Source organism: Podarcis muralis, chromosome 7, assembly GCF_964188315.1.
Source record: "Podarcis muralis chromosome 7, rPodMur119.hap1.1, whole genome shotgun sequence".
NCBI lineage: Eukaryota > Metazoa > Chordata > Lepidosauria > Squamata > Lacertidae > Podarcis > Podarcis muralis.
Genome location: NC_135661.1, coordinates 32441256 through 32462606, shown reverse-complemented (window position 1 = coordinate 32462606; position 21351 = coordinate 32441256). Strand labels below are relative to the sequence as shown.

The window sequence follows — 21351 nt, the reverse complement described above, 5'->3', positions numbered from 1 at the left end:
GCCCTATAGTGCCACCCTGAGTAATTCTCCCAGCCTTGAAAGGGGGCAGCACCACCCACATTGGGAACAACTGGTTTAAACTAACCTTGTGCCTGGCTATACCATAAACTGCTTTTGAAACCTTCCATTACAAAAGCACTTTGACAGTATGGTGTAGTGGTCAGAATGTTGAGCTAATTTACTGTGGTCGAAAGTAGGCATTGGGTGGAATTCAGTTCTTTAATTCCCTGCATTTTTTTGTTTTAAAAACCCTTTGTACAGTAGGCGAATGTCTACACACGTTCTCACACACCTCTCTGTCTTCAGTCCAGTCTCACACACCTGTCTTCAGTACAGATAAGCAATAGACACTATCAGAGTTCAGAAACACAGCACAGCAAGGCAAAACTAGCTGGGGTGTGAAGCAGGGGTACTGAGGGGTGTGCCCTGGGGGAGAGTATTTGGCTGTACAGTAGTATTTAATCCCTGGACCTGAGGTTCCTCGCCACTTCCTTAGAGAAAGGATAGCATAGAAATGAAATAATTCAGCCTGGGGTTTGTAGTTGAGGGAGTCTGCTGTTTGAGGAACACAAGTCCAAAGCCCCTTTGGGAAATATGGAATTACTTGCTTTGTTCTTTGGATCCTGACCTTATCTTCTAACTAGCTGGAGACTTTATTCTTGCAGAAATATTTATTTATGCCATTTTTAATCATACTCCGCAATAAGATGAGTTGCTTCATTTCCTCACCCCCTTCTCCACTCTTTGAAAGAAAACTGGCAGGCAGTGATTCTTGTTGTCTTCTTTGAAACCTTACCTGAACCCATGAGCTGACTCCAATGAAATGCATCAAGGTTGTGTGAAGTGGTACAAATGTTACATCAGATTTGTTCACTCTTCGGTGGCTCATTCAAACATGCTGCAGTTATCAAGGGGAAAATGTGTGTGCATGAACCGTCCCTCAGGCATTGGATTCTGAAGTTCATCTGAGTTCAGCTTTGGGATTCAGGATGGATGGATGAGTGGATTTTATTGCTACAACATCCAGCTCAAGCTGGTTCACATATGACTCCTCATGGCCTCCCATCCAGGCACTGGCTAGGTCCAGACCTGCTTAGCTTCAAGAAGCTTGCTGCTTTTTCTACCTTCTATCCTAAGATACAAAAGCTAATTGACTATGAAAGTTTCGCAGCTCGGTTTCTGAAAATGTTCAGATTGTGCAACTCTGATTCAAATCAATGTAGAGTTTGGTTGAACAGCATCTCTGTCAATCGTTCAAAGAATTAGTTTAGAAAAAAGCCCCCAAGAGGGGAGTTGCAATAGCCCTTTGATCACTCTGGTTGTCCTTTCTGAACCTTTTCCAGCTCTGCAACATTCTGTTTGGGATGAGGAGACCAAAACTGTCCACAACAGGCTCCATTGAAAAAGCATTCGCCTGGATGCAAATAATGGTGAGTAGAGGAAAATTAGTCACTGGTGCTGCTCTGCAAAGCCTCACTCAAGAGCTCATGCAATGCAGCAATAGGATAGAGGATGCTAATCGTTCTCATACTTCTCTTTTGGGTTTAGATTTGCTTTCCTTGGATAGCTCTCTAGGATAAGATGCAAAACAGTCTTTCCATAAGATTTCAGATCTGTTCCACATGCCAAAACAGCCACACATTTGAATTCAAGCCATTGAATTGGATCCCAACTAAGTGGAACTTAGGTCCCATTGAAATCAATGTGACAAATTAAGCATGACTTACGTTAAGGGGGAGTTACCGTAACTCAGTGGCCTTTTGTTCAAAAGGTCCCAGGCTCAACCACCAGCATCTCCAGGTAGGGCTGGGAACACCGAAGAGTTACTGCCAGTCAGTGTTGACAATACACCAATGGTTTGACTTGGCAGAAGACAACTTCCAATGTTACTAAGTTCCATTGATTTCATAGAATCAAGGAATCAAGAGTATTCTAGAGTTGGAAGGGATCCCAAGGGTCATCTAGTCCAACCCCCTGCAATGCAGGAATCTCAACTAAAGCATCCATGACAGCATAGGAACCAGATCCAGTTAACTTAGTCTGGGTCCAACCCATTGCATTGTAGATGACACATAGGGTAGTATAAAAGTTCTGTTGGCAGTGATTAATCTGTGTTCGCTCCTTGGTGCATGATACAACTCATGAGTTATGAGTGTACATATAATTAACTAGCTCTACATGTGCTTTGGGACACTTTATCATCTCATCACTTGCTCTGTGATGGGGCCCTGACATTAATTAAAACAGGTTCCAGGGCTCAGCCCTGCCTCAAATTAAGCCCACTATGTTGAATGATAGTTTTGAAAAACCAAGGCCTGAGTGGCTTGCTAATTAACACATTTCCCCTCCCAGCTTATGCAGTGAGTACAGTTGGTCAAGCCATCTGGACCTGCTGCTTTTCCTCTATTCATCTTCTTTCTAAAAGGCAATAGATTTCAAACGCACAGGTACGTCACATGCCATCTTTACAATGACTGCTTCCAATGCCCATTAAGACCACTGCTCGGAGCAGGAATGGACAGCACAATATTAGTATTGCAGTAATATCGTCATCCTATTACAGTTATAACTTCTAATGATGCATAGGGAAAAGATTCAAATGAAGCAAAGTTCAGCCATGTGAAATCACATCTGACCATGATGTCTGGGCCTCGGATTAATTATGGAGAAGTCAACACATCAAGTTAAAAAGGCTACAAGAAAGACGCAACCTGATTTGAATAATAGAATCATAGAATTGTAGAGTTGGAAGGGACCCAACGGGTTATCTAGCTCAACTCCCTGCAATGTATGTTTAGGAGGAGAGAGGATGCTCCAGGGCAGGTCCACAGGTTAGTGGTAGAGCGTCTGCTTTTCATGCATAAGGTACCTGGTTCAACCCCTGGTGTCTCCAGGTAGCGATGGGAAAGACTTCTGTTTGAAATACCGGAAAACAACTGCCAGTCAGTACAGTATAGACAATATTGGGCTAGATTGAACAAAGACCTGACTCTGTATGCAGCAGCTTCTTTTGTTTTAGTTCCTGTGCTTACTTCTGAGTAGTGGCACCCTAGTGAAGGAATGCTGTCCCCAAAGAAGCTTGCCTGACACCTGCATTCAGCACCAGGTGAAGGCATTTTTATTCTCCCAGACTTTTTAAAAACAATGGTTATTTTGGGTGGTGTCCAATGCTAAGCCTACTCAGAGCAGGTCCATTGAAGTTAATGGGCACAACTAACTTAAGGTCAGTTATTTCATCGGGTCTATTCCAAGTAGGACCTTGTAGTTGGCTGCAAGCCTTTTGCGCTAGTTTACACACACACACTGATGCCGACTTTCAGAGCTGCTTTTAATGTTCTTAATCTTACACTGCTTTCGCATGAATTATAGCGATGCAAGTTTCTTTTATTGATTGTTTTTATTTTGACTGCATTTGTATTGCATTTATTTTTAAATCTGTGAAATACCCAAAGGCATGGTTCATTGGGCAGGATATAAATGCCAAGAACAAATGAACACTTGAAACAGGTTATAAGGGTTCAAATAAGTTTGACTTTCCTGTCCTTCTGCATCTGTGTCATGTGTGGAGCTGCTATTAAGGGCTGGTTAGAGGACTCCCCTCCCTGTTTGCACCCATCTCCTCTTCCTCCTCCCTGTTGCATATTCCTAGAGTGGGGAACCTTAGGACTAAAGGCTGGTTGTGGCCCTCAGGAGGTATGGCAGGCCCCATACCTCATTGCATCTTCCTTGACTGCTTTTGCCTGTTTTGAATGCGTCTTGAATTCTGCAGATGACTTTTGCTTGTCTGGATGGAAAGGTAAAGGGCTGTGTGAAAGGGTGCAGAAATGAGCCTACCTGCATCCTCCTCCCGCCATTCAATCATCCAGCTGTTGAGAGTAAACACCTATAATAAATCAACACCTGCAATAAATCACCTGAACCGGGGCGGGGTCAATAGAAATGTAGTCTCTTTTTCCGTCACTGATTCCTTCCACTTGTTGCCATGTAGAGTGTGTTTGTTCAGGCTTCCCTTCCTTCCTTCCTTCCTTCCTTCCTTCCTTCCTTCCTTCCTTCCTTCCTTCCTTCCTTCCTTCCTCCCTTCCCTTCCTTCCTTCCTTCCTTCTTGTCCAGCTAGTCTTTCTCTATATCCCTTGGTCTTGGAGCTTCCTCTTGTTAACCTCATGACTCCATGATAGCAACATGTAAGCTTGTGCTCAGAATGGCTTTATCTCCCAGGAGTAATAAACCTTAAGTTTCCTTATTCCAACAACCAGCCATCTTACCAGACTATTTATTCCCGCACTCCATATATACACACACAAAACTTAATGCCTGCAAAGCTGTCTACCATTTTGGTCACTGCTAGGATGAGACGAGAGCTTCTGATTCCTTGTTGGGTAAGCAGGACCTTAGGAGACTTGCTGTCCTGGAACAATCAACCTCACCAGGACGTGGTGATCTTAGATCTGTTTCTATACCAATAATTACACATCACAACGTCCCAGGCAGGAATCATGCCCAATCAACCCCCACTTCGCACCCTCATGGCATTCTAAAATTTGGATGGGATACAGACAGAATGCAAACTCAATTGTCTGTAGGACTTGCAAAAACAATCATGTGACCCTCTTTCCATCTGCATGTTAATGCCTGTGTTTTTTAGAGTCTCACTTAAGTTCTCGACGTACACTTCTATTCAGAGGCTCATGCTGTACTCTGGGTTTAATATACTATTTGCTTAATGGCCCATTGACATAATCATTTGATATAGATCCTAGTCATACCACATTACCAGGTTGTGATATATTAATATAGCTACATATTAATGTTGGATGGGAAACCTATTACATCATTATCCATGAGCAATTAGTTGCTATCTGTCGCAGGTATACACATCTAGAGCTAAGTCATTAGGGGCCCTGCATTTTCAAAGTGCTGGACACTCACAGTTAAGATTGAAATCAACTGGAAATCTTGCTAGATCTATCACTGACGTGTGTGTGCGTGCACAAAAAAGGATTTGCTATAATTTCCTACAACTGAAGGCAAGAGGAGAGTGCAATTTCTCTAGAATAGTGATCCAAAAAGATGGGCTGTGTCCAATATTAGTCCACTCAAAGTAGATCCATGGAAATTTATGCACACAACTAGCAGCTGAATACTTTTTTTTTGTTTTGTTCCAACAGGTTTTTCCAACTGGATAAATGGGTCTTTACCATGAGCGTCCTTTTGGTAGGATTTTCATCTTGTTTTAAATGTATTTGTAGTTTTTGTGTTTTTAATTGCCTAATGTGTCAATCACCTTGGTAAAGTATTGTAAAATGTGATTAATATATTAATTATAGCAATGATAACTTAGGTCCATTAATTCTAATAGATCTACTCTGGGCAGGACCTCGCTGGAGACAATCAACATAGCTTAAGGAACCATTTTGAGCTGCACTTTTTGCTGACCAAAATTGGTCTAGCTTGGCTGAAGATAAAGGTCTAATTTTATGCATGTATTTTCATCAGAAGCTAAATAGGATTGGACAGAATAGGTTTACAAGGCTAACTGTGCAGGAGGGACAATGGATCACTCTGGATTTCTTTTAGAGTGTATAGCATACACCCAGTTTACAGTTCAGTGCAACTATGATATTACTGATGAGCCTTGGGTTCATTTGGATTGAGCTGACCCAAGGCGGTTTGGGCTCTGCAGGTGACCACTGATCACTTTGTATTGTTTCAACAGTGAGTCAAATGTCAAATATAGATCTACCAAAAAACAAACAAACAAACAAAAACGGTTGGGTGGTATTTCATGGAAGCAGCAAAAACAGAATCCAACCACATGAAAAATATTAGCGTTTGCTCATAAAACACCTTTAGAAGAAGAAAACAATTTGGAAAACTGCACGATTGCTTCCATGTGTGTGCATGCAAATATAGATGTACAGTTCATAAACCTACCAAAAAGAATGATCCAATTCTCAAGTTGCTCTAAAAAGAAATGCCAGTTATTGTATCTGAGCGACAGTGCTCATCAGCCAAAAATACTTACCCAGTTTTTGGAAAGACCTTTCACTAAACATTGGATAGCTCCACATTGGCCAGATGTAGGCCATGTGCTAAATTACTCTTTATTACTGGAACGTATTTTGGGTTCAGGGCTACATAACTTTGGAAGCAACACGTTTGCCAAAGCTATGGGATTCGCTATCACAGCTCAGCACGTTTCATTTCTAGCTTTTCATAGCTTTTAAACAACTGTTTTATATTTATTTGGACCTGATTTTATTGGGTTGTGGTAATTATTTTTGCTGTTCGGTAGTTTCTTAACTTTATTATGTCCATACTTGCTTAGATTTTAACTGACCAATTTTTAATGAATTGTTAGAAGCTCTGGAATCCCTTATGGGTTGAAGTATAGAATAAGAATGTACAAAAGATAGAAAAATTAATAAACAGTTTTGCTAAAAAATGATGCTGTTATGCATTCTCCTGTTTTATATGTGATGAGATTTCAGGGATCCCTCAGAAAAACAATTTTTGGGTAGTGCAACCAATTTGGCTGCACTGGGCACCACAACAATGATTTAGAACAGAGTGTGAGAGGCAGGAGACGCACCAAATTTTTGTCCACAACTGCCTTCAGAGTTCTGAAGGAACCTCCTAGCTGTGACTTTTTATAAGACTCAGCTGCAACTCCCAGCTGTTTCCATTTTTGCAGACACTGAACACGTTCTTACATAATTGTAAGCTGGACTTGGCTTATATCAGGAATGAGCTGCGTACTTGTGCCCACTACAATATTACTCCCACTTAGTTCTTCCCCTGACCACAAGTTTATCATGGTTCATCCTCTGTAACAAGTCAACCACAAACCATGGCTACAAGTTGGTGAGCAATCATGATTTGTTAGGGAGCAACAAGCCACAACTCCTGGTTTGAAGGTAACACAATCACCAAGGCCACCTGGTTTGTTTATCCCATACATGCTAGGCAACAAGTGATACACAAGCAAACTGGTAGCTGATGTCAAATAGGACCATACTTGTGAGGAGACTGTGATTCCCGAGGAGTCTTCCCCTTATCCTGCATTTTTTGGGGGCCTGGCTTTGCTCACTTTTCAACATTTCAACGTTTCCCTGAATACATGGGAACCACTTGTCCTTGAGAAAACCCAACCACAAACCACAGGGCTGATCATGTGGGGTGTCTCCCAGAGGAATGGGCACCTGGGAAGCACACAAGAAATCAGCCCCACCCACATGGATCACCCTCACCCCCAGATCTAGTTGGGTCCTATGCGCCACTAACAGCTGGGCTCTTCCAGCTGTGGCATGATGCAACTTCAATGACTCAACCATGTGGATAAAGCTGATTGCATGTGTTCACCAGGTCCCCATTCTATATGATCAGCCCTGACTAGGTGGCCTGCATCATTCAGATGCAGCCCCCTACCCCATGGTGCTGGCTCACAGACGAGTGCTTCCCATGTGGTCAGGAGAATGTTCAAAGGTCACCAGAGCTGGGCCAAAAAAAGAGACAAGGGGAAAGGAAGAGCAATTTTTGTCGGCTCCAGACACAGATGAAAAACCTTTGTCTCTTCCTCTTGAACTTAAGACAACTGGCAGCCATATGTGTAAGCAAACAAAAGTTTTACTACTTTGCTCTTACAGAGATCACTCTCAGATCTTTATTTCTCTGCCAGTTGGCTATGGAATGAAGAAGAACAATAGATTCAAGATAAAGCTATTTGCATTTGTGATGAACGCAAGGACTATCTACCTTGCATTATCCTAAAAAAAAGAAAGAAAAGAAAAATTAAACCACATTTTTAATTAACTGATAAACTATTAATCAAATTTTTGCAATGTTAGGTGACACATTATTCATTTAGATAGAATGACTGTGAACTTAACTAATCAAATCTGATTTGCTCACATATGCTTGATTGAAATACATTTTAACTAGTATATACAAAGAGAAAATCTTGGATTTCTTACCTAATCTTCAGAGTATACTGCTGAGTTAATAAGGGCAGTATTTTTTTTTTAGACGAGACCACCATTTCTTAATCTGCATATCAAAATCAAGAGCAACTTAATTGCAAAACACATATTCCTGAAATCTAATCATTATACTGCTTTAGGGTATTTTATTGAAGCATGTTAAATTATGGACAGAATATTAATGATGAAGCTAATCAAACCCAATTAGTCACTTCTAACAATAGTCACATAAATATACAAGTCAGGTACTGAAGTACCGTAGGTAAGGTTTTAATTTTTTTTATATCAAATTCATGTGGTATTTATGAATTACATACTTGTTATTTTTAATCTAAAAATCTAGGACAGGTCATTTCAAAGAAAATGAACAGGGCTAAAAGGCAAATGAATCTCTTTCATAATATTTGTATTGGTGCTATTGGTTTTTCAATGTATATATACTATGTTTGCTACAATGCTGCGCATATGGAGAAATTATGTGAGTGGAAATACTGGAATGAAAAATGCATGTAGGAATTGCATTAAGAATATATCTAAACGCAGATTCTGCAACAGAAGATCAGTGCAGTGCAGATATTAGTCATGTGTTTGCCTCTGAACATACCTGTGTAAGAATTTTGGTTTTACTGCAGGATCAGACCAAAAGCCTATCTAGTCCAGCATGCTGTTCTGACAGTGGCCAGCTCAACGCCTATGAAGGACCCAAGTGCAACAGCACTGTTTGCGCTTGTGATTCCCAGCAGCTGGAATTCAGAGCCATCATGGACTTGCAGCTATTGATCAATGTATTCTCCATATATTTGTCTACTCTGCTTTCAAAGGAACCAGAATGCAGTAAATTGCCTGCTGAACTTCATTAACTGTTTTGATTTAATGTACTCTTTATCCCCAACAGATGCATTTCTGTATGCATTGCTTGGCTGCAAAATTTGGAGAAGTGTGAATTTTGAAGGGTGTGTGTGCTTCAGTTAATGCATTGGTTTGGAAAGCCCAAATTCAGTAGGGTGGCCTTCAAGGGTGAACTGCATCTCTTCCCCAACATCCCTACCTTTCAGCGGCTGATCACAAAGAAGCAGAAACAATCCTAAGACAATAGTTGAAAACAACAGAACGAAGATGGTGGTGTTTGGTGTGTGTGTATAGCAGTGGAGTACAGAAATAAATAGTCCGGAGGGAAGGAATTAGTGAAGAAAGAACAGGTTGCCTTTTTGTCTACCTTCCCTCCAGTAGTTGAGGTAGCTTTCTGCAAGCACCGTCTCTTTACTTCCAACGACAACAACAAAATCCCACAACAGATGCAGACTTCACAAGGAAGCAACCGGATACAAAGTAAGTTCACACAAGGCTCAAACACCAGCTGAAACACGCAAGACAATAACCTTGCTTGAGTGTTATTCCTGAACAGGCTACCCCATAGGGCCATGAACACAAGCCCTGTTCCTAGCCTGACCCTTTCCACATTGAATAGGAATGTCATATGTTCTCCTGAACACGGTTACAAGCCTCTCTGTGATCAGAAACCCCAATACTGCAGGATTCCTGCTTGCACAAAGGTTCACAACATGCTAAGGATCCCCCTTTAGACCTTTCCGCTCACCATGGGTGAAGCAGCTACATGTCGGGATGTTGGGGAAGAAAGAGACATGTGTGTTCGTTCCTGCACCATGAATTGAGATACTACATGTAGGAATAATGTCTTGCTGCTAGCTGCAAAGCAAGCCACTGTGAGGCCAGATGGCAGCCCATAATTTAGGGTATCCCGCAATTTAGGTGTCATGTACAAAAAGTCCCCAATATTCACCTATCCACCTGAGTGCGTGGGCAGCACCTGTCAGGCCCATCCCCTCTGCAGTTGAGGTTGGGGTGTGGTGAAAACCTTAGGGGAAGGCTGGGGGACATGTGGCCCTCCAGGCGTTATTGGACTCCCATCATCCCCAACAAGCATAACTAATGGTCAGGGATGATAGGAGTTGGGAGTCCAACAGCACCGGGAAGACCAAAAGTTCCCCAGCCCTGCCTTAGGGACAGGTGTACTAGTAGCACAGACCAGCAAGTGCACCTAACCTCACCTGGAAGCTTTGGTCGGGACATCGCCTGACCTGCTCTGGCTTGTGGTGCAAGAAGACTGCATTGATTAGATTCTCCACAATTCTTTCTTCTGGCCAAAGTAGGGCAGGCCAACATCCTTCAGATCCCAGGTCAATCTGATTTTGGAATATAGAAAACATAGGAAGCTATCTTATATCAAGTCAGACCATTGGTCCAGCTAGCTCAGTACTGTCTGCACTGACTGGCAGCGGGCCTCCAGGATTTCAGGAAGTTCTCCCATCCCTACCTGGATATGAACCTGGGACCTTCTGTTTGAAAGGCAAATGCTCTACCACTGAGCTATGGCCCTTCCCCCATTTTGCAGTCTGGATGCACAAAGTCTACTAAATGTATATTCAAATGTATAGTTACAGTATCATGAGAATGTAAGAGCTTGCTGGAGCAAGCCAATGGCTCATCAAGTCCATCATCCTGTTCTGAGTGCCACAGTGGCTATCCCCCATCAAAGTCCACTGAGCTGCCTTCAGAAAGGGGTTGTTTGGGTTTTCTTTTGCATGATTTTGCCATGTAAGCTAGTAACGTTGCAAAATCCTTTTTGTGATGTGTATGTACATGGTTCCCACTTTAGAATTTATAAAAGATTGAAAGGATTTGTGCTCTTAAACCATTTCTTAGGCAGTTTTTAAAAAATGTATATCTACCACCCACTGGATCTGCTTCAGTATTGGCATAAAGAATAAGAGTCTGTGGTTTCTCTCAATTTGTTTCACAGCCTCACTACAGTTCCTGTTTTTAATAAAGATTAATGCAATGCTCAGTAGCATTTGGAAGTTGACTGGGAAGAATTAAACAAAACTGGTGGGGAGTCAGTAAATAGGAGATGCCTTGGGCAGGAGAATACGGTTTGTTAGAACAGAACAGATGGTAAGGAACAATACAAAAGGTGAAGGAAATAAAAGGAGTAGTGGGCACTAAGGGAAATAGATTGAATTTTAGCTGTTAAAAGCACCGAGTTTGCTAATGAATATATTATATCAAAATGAATAGGGAAAATAAATACAAAGGGCTTGTGTCATTGTGAGGAGTGAAACAAAACGTGAAAATAAAAGGATAGGTAAGGACTTTAAAAATAAACAGGGTAACAACGAAACATTAGCAGTGAAGCTGCTTATTTTTCATGCTTGCCTGAAGGCAAGGAAATTGGTAATGTTCCATTGTTCCCTCTTGTGGGTGAGGTACTAGAGTGAAGTCACTTAAGTCTCAGGCAAACGGGTTGGTTTACCTTATTTATTGAGGACATCTTGTTCCAGCTTGCCTTTAAAGTGAAGTCACAACCATCTGAATTTGGAACCGAGTGTCCTGTTTTGCAAATAGATTGCAGCCAGATGCAGTTGATTAGATCACAAAATTCCTCCTTTTTGGAGCAGAGGAAGGGAAAGGAGGAGGCTTGTGGAGTACAGCTGAAAATTTGGGCTATGAGGATGTACAAGAAATTTGCAAGTCTTGATCGCAAGTTTAGGAGTGATAGCACACTGGCTCAATCTAGCTCAGGGGTCTTTTACACCTTTGCTGCGGCTCCGGGGCGGATACTAGCGAGGGGAGGAGGCGCATTGTGTGCCCCGACACTCCCCACTGTGGCGGGCGCTGTATTGGCTGTGATGTCACTTGGGGGTGGTGCGTGCGTTAGTCACGCACCGTCCCGACGTCACCTTCCCGCCTGCTGTCAGATCGCGGCTCTAGAGATATATTTGTTTTAAATGTCGCAATGGTTTTGCGGCTCCCAGTTTTTTTTTTCTTTGGAAACGGGTCCAAGTGGCTCTTTTTGTCTTAAAGGTTGCAGACCCCTGATCTAGCTCAACTGCAGGTGCTCAGAGGAGAACATACAGATAATGGGAAGGCCCGTTTTTTACATCTGCAGGCGTGGCAGTGGATGTGCTAGATTGATGTCTGGCCTCAGGGACTGTATAAGTGCCAATAAACTGAAGTTTAATCCTTGTAAGATTGAGGTGCTGTTCCCTAGACTAGTGGGATGTGGTATGGCCTGCTCTAGGTGAGGTTACACTCCTTCTGAAGGAGCAGGTACAAAGCTTGGGGTTACTTCTGGATCCACTACTGTTGCTTACATAAGAACGTAAGAAGAGCCTACTAGATCAGATCAATAGCCCATCTAGTCCAGCATCCTGTTCTCATATGAACCAGATCCTGTACTTGTCATCTGAACCCTTGTTCTGTGTGCTTCCTCTGAATAGTGTGGAGCGTGGTGACTTAAGAGAAGGCCTTCTAAGTGGTGGCTCCTTGTTTGTGAAATGCTCTCCCCAGACACACATGCCCACCACCAAACCTATTTCTTAGGTTCTTAGGTACCTGGCAAAACATTTTTATTTACTAAGGCAGTGATGGCCAAACTTGGCCCTCCAGCTGGTTTGGGACTACAACTCCCACCATCCCTAGCTAACAGGACCAGTGGTCAGGGATGATGGGAATTGTAGTCCCAAAACAGCTGGAGGGCCAAGTTTGGCCATCACTGCACTAAGGCCTTTGGACCTTAATTTTCTCCTTATCTTTTAGTGGGGTTCTGTTGGATCTGCTCTTTTATATATGTAATTGGTGAGCATTTAGGGGTTGTTTTTCTTCTTGTTTTTAAAAGTAAATTTGAATTCACCTTTCTGAAAAAAGCAACTAATAAATAGAACAAATAAGCCCCTGAGCCTTATTTTTTATTTATTATAGATCATGGTTTTTATCCAGGGATCTTGAGACAGTATAAACTATATTGTCTAGCTGTTTCCTCACCTGGCAGTGATTACTAGACCAGATCTGCTTAGCTTCAGGAAGGTTGCTGCTTCATGTACTTTCATACTATGCTCTTAGAAGAATGAAACATTTCTTATCATCTCATCCAGTAACCAGGTGGACCTATTCTCTATAAATAGACAAGTACTTTGGAAAATTCCAGACTGGAAAGCAGTTTAGAAAGGAAGGAATTTAGTTACAGCATGCAAGGGCCCTATAGAACCCATTTACTTGTGAATAATTCCAGAAGACTTCACACAATCATGACTTTCTCAAAACTTCAACTGTTCCCCAAGGTCTCTTCTAACAGGAAATGTAAAGCGTGCAAGCCCCATTCTTTCCATTTCCCTTTGATCTGCTTTCCTCTGGTCTGAAGACAAAAGCAAGGCCCTAAGAAGTATTGTGTTTTGTCTCTGCTGCACCTGGTAAAAGTTCAAACTCTTGTCTTCTTGACCTAGGATATGCAACCACTTTCACAAAGTTCCTCTGAAAAATAGCAAGTCCCCTCAAGCTGCTGTGCTGGTGCAGCTGCATGGTTCAGAGCTGACATCTCAGGCACAAATTTCATGGAGAGATGCAACATTGAAAGCTTATTACATTGATTAGACATTTGTATGGGAATAGTAAAGAGGCATTGTGTGTGCATGGGTGTGTGTATACTGGGTAAGCTGCTCAACTTTAAACCCATCCAGCTAACTTAGAGACAATGGAAGCCCAAAGCCATGATTTATTGACGTAATCTGTGGCAAATACTTGCAGGCTGGAATATATAGCTCTGATACTATGACATCTTACCTTTAAATGGTTATATGCAATGCTATCTCTACCCAGAGGAGGCTTTATTTGGCTACAACAACTCAATGCTCCAAACTGACAAAGGCACTGCAAAATACCGTAGATAAATGCTCCTCACTTGAAGCACCTTTTGACCACAGAGTGCTGCAGCAGTCTGGCTTAAATAAAAAAATTTGTTACCCCCAAGCATATTTAGTAATTAATAACTAGCAATATTATTGATTGATTCTGACAATTTATATACCACTTATTTGAAAGTACCTCTAAGCAGTGTACAATAAACTTAAAAAAACACATCCAGATAAAGTTAATTAAAAAGTTTGTCACTTAAAATGCAGACTGAAATAAATAGGTCGTCATTAGGTGCCAGGTTTTCAACAGGGAATGGACTTTTCTGGTCTCAATGGAAAGGGAGTTCCATAAAGCTGGACCCTCAGTGCTGAATGCAGGATGGCTCCCGATGGATATGAACTGTGTACCCAAGCTATGGGAAAAATCGCTGACCTCAGTGATTGGGCAGGGATATAACTATATAGGCATCCTGGGCCCAAGTTAAGGTCCTTGTAAATTAATACAAGAACCTTGAACCTGGTCCTGTAACCAATGCAAGCTTTTGAGCACTGGAGTGCCGTGCTAGCGATAATCTGTCACCATCAACAGCCATAGTATTTTGCACTAGCTGCAGCCTGAGGGTAGCCCCAAATTGAGTGCATAAGAGAAAGAACAGTAATAATAGCAAAGTTCCTCCTAACCAAAGTTCAAGATTAACATGCTTTGTAGATGTAGAAGTGTTTTGATCATACCCCAGCATGATCTGTAACGGCTGGGTTCAGCATTAACTGCAACCTTGGTCAGGCTTTATAGATTTTTTATATATCACAACAATAGTTTTGATGTTTAGAACAGCCTTGCAGCTGTTCCATCATCATTAAAAGGACAGAGAGAAAAAAGAGGAATTATAAGATATTAAGATGAAGTTGATGATGACCAGCCATATCCACCAACACCCACGTCCTGGGCTAGATTCATCTCTTGGGTTTCCACTTGGCATTCCATAAGCATAGCACATGGACTATCACTTTCAGTTCTAGTTCAAATGTTGGGTTTTTTTTGTTTTTAAATCCAGCTTTGAAGTCTTAAATATGGTGACAGCTGGAATTGCATCTTCTTTTGGGTAGAAGCTCTTTCCATCCTCTAAAAGTGGACTAAAGGCTATTTTCTTAGCAAACTTGCACACCTAGCCTTCATCTTCTAAACCGAGCAATCCCAATAACAAAATGCACCTGCAGAGTCTATGCTTGTAGGATGCTAAAATTGTTCTCAGTGAGTAAGTCAAGACCTGACTTTTCATTCACATTAACTCTCAACAGGTGGCATAAACTGATATCACTGTTTTAAATACAGTCTATCAGTAGAGCTGAATGTAATTCTATGATTCTGGGCATAGGAGCGAACTCCTAGGGGCTGAGGTTCCTTTGTCCCCCCCCCCCAAATATTTGAGGCCCCCCCCAGTTGATGGGCATTGCCATTCAGATGGTGTGTGTGTGCCACGTCATGTGAACAATTATGTGGGGTGAGGCCTACTTGCCCCCCCAATATTTTATTCCTGTGGTGTTCCTGATTCTGGGTGAGGCTAAAGTGAACCTACAGTGAAGTCTGGAAGAAGCACGTTGGCCAGCAAAGTGGACCAGGAAGCAAGAGTGAGTGATCAACAAGTAAAGACAGTAGCAACATGACACCCCAGCTCTCCAGTATATCCAGGCTCTTGCCCCAAGTGCTATGAATCATTGCCCTCAAGCATCCACAGAGGAAAAAAATAAACACAGGAGAGGGTGGCAATAAGTCTACAATAAATTGCGGGTGTAGTGACTGCGTTGTGGCTTTGTTTTTAAAAAACTGTCTCTACCAGAAGAATCATGGAACTATACGCGATGTGTAGTTCTACCTTAAGTAAAAAAAAAGAGTCAGAATCCATTAGGTATGTATCTGGTTAGCTTTGAAAGTTTAAAATTGACAAGTTCAAAAGTTTACCTCCGTAACACAGAAAACATGGGGAAAGTCCACTAAAGTGACACTAATCTTATTTAAGCCAGAAGATTTTCTCCCGCATGAGACTGAATGCAGAAAAGATGGAATTTCCAGGTGATGCTAATCAGACCCAGCAGAGAAGCAACTAGAAAGCATACAAATTAGCCCTCCAGTTTCTACAATGGCAGCAAATAAGAACTGGATTCAGTAAGGTATCCATGTGATATGGGAACTGAGGAACATGCTACTGGTGTGATCTGTTACTTTTTTCATTTTAGCCCCAAATCTCAATCCAAAGGTAAATTGTAGACGTTTTCTTCAGATTCTGAAATCTGATTCCCAGGAATATACTGATCAGCTGGTAACAACCAGCTACTCTCTTTCTTCTGCTGACTTGCCACTAATTATGTTGTTGAGCTGGGGGAATGAAAATACTTTGGCATGCTTTGTGTTACTCCTGAAGCCTCATTGTTTCTGCTTTGTGTGAGATTTTCTTAGCAAAGGAGGAATAAGAAGCTAAAATTAAGTCCCGTCCTTAATCTTCTTTATTTTAGACCAAGCATATCCCATCCCTACATGCTTCCCATGTAAGAATTTCACGGGTTAAACTAAGTACACACTGAATTTTTGCCTAAAGTGATGTATCATATTCTTCTAGGGAAGTGTCTGCCTGACACGGTTAGAATATTTTTCCTGTGGCAGATTAAATATAGACAGTTCAGTAACCACCCCACAGTTCGGTTTGTATATTAACGGCAATATAGTCAGTACTCTGACAAATGACATACATTGTGAAACGTTGCCAATTGCCGGCATTGAACTAGACTGCAGATGCCGTGTATTTTAGTCACTAAAGCAAAGATTAGTGGCATACCCACTGGTGAAAAGTTGTATAAATTGACACAACTGGAGCCATTTGTGTGCTTTCTCACCAAATTTAACAGATGCAAAATGGTGCTTGTTGACATAAATTTACTGCACCATGTCTCATTTGTTTACTTCATGCTGCTTTGTGCTCTATCATGGCAGCAGAGTCAATTTTGGGGGGGGGGGGCTTCAATGTTCTGTCTTTTGGCTTTCCCAACAGTTTGTGAAACAAACAGGCATTTTGTAAAGCTTTCAGTATCCATAGCATCTGAATGCCACATATTAGCAAGTTCCTGATTATAAGGCTGATTACTTAATTAGGATGTTTCTAATGTTCAAGAAGTGAAGTAAGAGTGTCAAAAGGAAGTTATTTAGTAAGAAGAGCATAAAAAATAATAGATTTACATAAAAGATCAGGAACTAAAACTAGAAACTTCTTGCTGGGTATGCTGAGAATTATGCAAGAGTTGTATTCAATGCAAAGTTACTGTAATAATTCCATTCTGTGGAAGAGTGAGGCTGCATATATCTAAGGCTCATATTCTTAAATGTAATACTGATCTAAGAATAGGGAAGATATTTGATTCAGTTCACATTAAAAGGCAAATCAGCCAAATTCGCACTTTCAAAACTTATATGAGAACCAAAACACAGCTATCCTTTGAAAGTCACACATCCGAATTTTGTGATGTAGTTCTCTAGTGAAATAATGTTCACAAAAATGCATCCATTAGGAGAACATGTGCATAAAAATGAGATTAGTGAAAATAGCACACAAGAATACACCATATTATGGGAAAATACTTGCAAAAATGTGTACATTTCCATATAAAAATATGTTTATTAAGAGACATTCACACTAAAACATTGACATATTTTCGGGAGAGGAAAAAATGCTGCAAAAATGTAGAGAACTGAATGTAGGAAAAATAAGAAACTGAAAGAACCAAAACTGATTGATCCTACCATCCCTGTCTAAGGGGCATGAGGACCTTAACAAAGATTCACCCAATTTCATAGAATTGTACTGTTGGATTCATTTCAATTGGACTAAACATGAGGCCTCTATTTTAGGTAACCATAATGGTTGTGACAACAAGCTTTTTATATGTTTCAGAGCTTAGTGACAAGAGTAGTGAAATGTCAGTTGTTGGTTTTTTTTTTAAAAAAATACAATACTTCCTCATAATAAATATCCAATTAACCTGGTAGGTCAGGGGTGGGGAACCTTTGGCCCTACAGGTGTCACTGGAGTACAACTCCCATCATTGATGGCCATACTCTCTGGGGCTGATGGGAGTTATAGTCCAAAAGCTTTTGGAGGGACACAGGTTCCCCACCCCTGTGGTAGGTGATGGGGCAAACAATGCTGCAAAAAGGACCTCTTCTATTCATCAGGAATGCATAGTGAAAATGACACCACCTCCTGGGGCCAAACTAGACAGGATGTTAAATGCATGAATGAATGTAATGTGTCTAATCTTGGGGTGGATTGTTCCCCCCGCCTTTAAGTGAGCCCTGAAAAACTTGTTTTGGGTAAGCTCTGACCACAAATTTTATTTTGAGAGCCTGAAGGAGCATTGCTTTGTACCTACACTTCACAATTCTACAATAACAAATCATCCTGTATAATTATTTTTTTTAAAATCTGGATTTTACAGACACCACGGTTTCCAGTCTAATCCAATGCTTTGTTATTACAATGGTAAGCAACATGCTTACTCCTTGCCTAAAAAGCACATTCTATAACAGATACCTTTCCCCTTATCAAATTATGGAGGAAGGCACCACACCTACTCAGAGGAGCATGTCTCTGTTATCACCTCGTATATGCCAGGTCTAAGACCAGTCACTTGCAAAACAGATTGTGGGACAAAGCCATGGCTGAAACAAAAATCTGATGGCATTGTAAACACTCTCAAATATTTGTAGGATAGAGAAATGAAACAATGTATAGATATAAAAAATGTAACAAGTGTCACCAACTTTTGGGAGCCCAAGGGCACACCTGTAAATCAGAGCAAATGTTGCGGACACCACACACACATAAACACACACAGTGCTGAAATACAAACTACAGCCTATTCTATTTCCTGCAAGAAAATGTTTTTAAGCACTTTGAGGGGGAAAGGAGGGGACCCTGTCGGAGCTAGGGAAGGCCTCTGCAGGCACTGGCAACCCCTACAATATGGATTCAACATACGTCGTCTTCCATTGCTTGGTATATGTGTGCTTTTCTTTCCCCAGTCCTTTTGTGAAGATTTACAAGTCTAGCCTACCCCGTTAGGGAAATGATTTCTTCCTCTCTAGGGAATGGATAAAAAGCAAAGAGCAAGTCTAGCTCAATTTGAATGATAACCAAGGCAGCAAAAATCTAATAGCTCAATGTTTTGCCAGTGGAGAAAAACTCTTCCCAGTGATTGGCTTGCAATGATTATTCTTACAACACACTTGCAATAGTGTGTATTTCTTTGCGTTTTGCCACACATTTTAAATATTTTGGTTAAAATTCTGTTAACAATTATTTCACAATAAGAGTCAGATTTAGAAGTCACAACCTAAAGTTCACTATTTTAGAGCTGGGTAGCCATTGTATTTTGACATAGGTTCTTGGATTATTGGACTTACTTACTTCTTGGATTATTGGATTTAGTTAAAAATCATAGAGCTCAATGAGATTCATTCCCAGGGTTGAATTCAAGTAAGTTCTACTCAGACTACAACTATTGAAATTAATGAACCCAAGTTAGTTTTTAATAAACTTTAATGGGCCTATGCCAAGTAGGAATTTTGTCTCATATTATGGGTTCTACAAATGCCAGAACTGATGGGTGGTAATCCTACTCAGAAGTAAACCCTACTGAATCCAAGGGGGCTTACTCCCAGCAGGTAAGACAAGGCCTAAAGCCTTCATCTTTCTTAAGAAAGCACTTCTTGCATCATCTTACTTCGGAGCAGATATGGGTAGGATTGTGCTGCAATAAGCATTAAAGCTTCATATACATGGCTGCGGCCTAAGAATTTATGTTTTCTTTTTTGTGGTTTTATACAGGCAACCCCGTTTATGTGCATTCCATAGGTGCGTGAATGACAGCACACAAACGCATCATGCCAAACCCAAAGTGACCCAAAAACTTCACAAAAAAATGTGGAAGGGGGTGTTTGCAGGCTTTCTCGATGGTGTTTCAATTATATGTGATTGCACTTAAACGTGCAGTGCCTTGGAACGCAATTCCTCACGTCAATGGATGGTTGCCTGCCTGTACTGCAAACTGCCCTGTGACCCTCAGAAGGAGGGCGCTATATAAATTTAATAAATAAAAAGCAGCAACCCTAATCCTACCTACTCATAAATAAATCCCACTGATCCCAAGGGGACTTACTCCCAGCAGGTCAGTGGGATGAGGCCTGAATTCAACCTCTTTCTCAAGAAGTATCACTCAGATCACCTCTTGGGTAGCCCCAGGTAGGGCTTGCTTTGCAACACACAAAGAAAGCTCCAACTAAGTCCTATTGTGAGCAAGCACTTCTTACTGCAGCTTACCTTTTGAGCAGCCACAGTAAAAACTGCATGTACACGAGAGCAGCCTCAGAAGCAGTAGGCCCTATCCATGCCTATTCAGAAGCAAGTCCTATTCAGATTTCTGACACTGGAAAGAACAGGTCTCTGAAAATAAAGAGACGACATATGTACTTTTGTAAGCCAAGAAAACCCTCAATTAAAACAATTTTTAAAAGATGTTATGTTTAAATTAGATCGAAAGAATGGATTTCTGGACCAAAGCTCACAATTTGAAAAAGAACTCTTACAAAATAAGGACAAACTTTTGTCTAAAATGTAAAATTTTCTACTAGAATGGGAAGCAAAAGACAAACTTGTTAAAGCCTCAATGACACACTGGGCAATAGATATACAATATAGATACACAATATAGATCTCAACCTCTAGAAGAAACTCTGGAAAAGTGACCTGAAATTTATAGCATGTTATTCATTGAAAATGAATTAATGATTAATAGATGGTACTTAACTCCGAATAGGTTGACTAAGATTTAAAAAACAGAATCAGATATGTGTTGAAAGTGTAAAGAAGCAGAGGGAACTTTTTTTTACATGTGATGTACATGTAAAAAGGTAAAAGTGTATTGGGAAATGATTTATAATGAATTGAAAAAATGTTTAAAACTACTTTCTGAAAAAAAACTAGAGTCCTTTTTGTTGGATATAACTAATTCCTAGGTGTCAGAAAAGGTTGTTTATATATGCAACAACTGTGGCCCGTGTGTTATTAGCCCAAAAAATGGAAAGTGAGCAAGGTCTTTCCAACTTAAGCTGACAAAATATGCAGAACTTGCAGACTTTATAAAGTAAGAGATCAAGAAGAACATGCATTTAAAGAAGACGGGAAAACATTTATTGAATATATGGAAAATAACTGCATACAGCTGAAAATGCTGGCAGCGTTAAGATAAATCCAACAGAGTAAATAAGTTTTGATGGATGCAAAAGTGGAAAACTTTGATTTGAATGGTTATAGTAAAATATGCATATGTAAAATGAACCATGGAAAGAGAAGAAGGGAAGTCACTGGATATTTAAAAAAGTTTGTAAGATGCTTCTTTGGAAATATAAAATTGAAAATTCGATAAATATATGTGAGAGAGATACATATATATGAGAGAGAAGATTTCAGTCCTATTGAAGCCAAAGACACTTATTCCCCTCAGGTAAGCGGGTTTAGGACAGCTGCCTTCAGGTAAGGCAGCCAGCCGGGCCTGATCCTGCGGCGCGTCCGAGAGAAGCTGTGAGGAAAACTGGCGGCGGCGGCAGCTCCTCCTCCTCC

General features: G+C 40.9%; 1 long non-coding RNA gene across 1 annotated transcript; it reads right to left on the bottom strand.

Moving 5' to 3' along the window:
* Window positions 1-4088: 4088 nt before the first annotated feature.
* Window positions 4089-21304, bottom strand: LOC114602276 (uncharacterized). Its single transcript, XR_003707887.2, has 3 exons — window positions 20053-21304; window positions 7971-8043; window positions 4089-7763 (listed from the first exon to the last, which is right to left on the bottom strand). It is a non-coding gene; the product is annotated as an uncharacterized LOC114602276 (long non-coding RNA).
* Between the last annotated feature and the right edge of the window lie 47 nt (window positions 21305-21351).